We start from the raw sequence: 1,170 nt of genomic DNA, 5'->3' as shown, positions 1-1,170 counted from the left end.
TAGTTGAAGAACTCACAAAAAACTTTGTTTCTGTCCCTGTCTCCCAAATTCTGAGATTAAAGGCATGTGGCTGGCTTAATGAACTGGTTGTGTGTATATATGTAAGTGAATATCTTTCATGAGCCACATGTGGTGTTGCATGTCTTGATATCCCAGCACTTGGGAGGCAGAGGCAGTCAGATCTCTCAACACAAGAACAGCTTGGTCTACAGAGAATTACAGGGCAACCAGGGTTATACATGGAAATGAAGTCTCAAAAAAACATCATTCCAANATTGTAGTGTTCATCAGTGTAACTATTCAAGTGTACAATGTAACAGGATTGTTTCCCATTTGTCTGGATAAAGGCCCAGCTTCCACTGGTTGACACTGACGTCATAAAGTGGACACTACTTTTTATNTGTGCTCTGTAAGAGGTTTTGTAATACTTTTTTTTGAGATTATGATTTTTTCACTTATTGAATAATGTCAAATTTGATGTATTTTACAGTCTATGCATTTTAAGTTAAGCTGCTGCAGTGTTGTTTGAGACATGTATGTTTATACTGTAAGCAATGGAAGATACTAGGCTTTGTCACCTGCTGCTGTATTTGGAAACAAAGACAAATGTTGCCTGAAGAANTAATTATAATTAGAAGTAGGCTATTGATGTGATCATTGATATTTTTGAGGTAAACTTGTTTGCTTTTGTGTGTAATACCTGAAAGCTTTTTTAAGAAAATGTATTTTCCTGAAAAAAAAGTATAAATTTGTGTATTCTACTTTCTCAAGGGAACAAAATCAAGGCCTTATTAGTTTGTGGGAATGCATATAGATTGTGAGGTAGATAAGGTGCAGTTGGCAAGGTTATATAGAATGTGTCTCAGTGGAACCTTCTAATATACATTTTGATGTACATTTTTAGAGCACTCATACTAAACATAGTCAGCAAAATCTGCTACAAACAGCCCTTTTGCTTAATCTTCCAATTGCTATTCTTATATCTTTGTTTCTGAATGTATAGATGACAGGATTAAGAGCAGGAGTGATAGCAAAGTCAGCAATGAACAGGTATTTATCAATCGATGATGTGGGGAAAGGCCACACATAGAGAAACATGCATGGAGTAAAAAACAGAACAACCACAGTGATGTGAGCTGACAGAGTGACAAGCGCCTTTGACAAGTCCCC

This window comes from Mus caroli, chromosome 2, assembly GCF_900094665.2.
Source record: "Mus caroli chromosome 2, CAROLI_EIJ_v1.1, whole genome shotgun sequence".
NCBI classification, from domain to species: Eukaryota; Metazoa; Chordata; class Mammalia; order Rodentia; family Muridae; genus Mus; species Mus caroli.
This window is presented reverse-complemented; position numbering follows the sequence as displayed.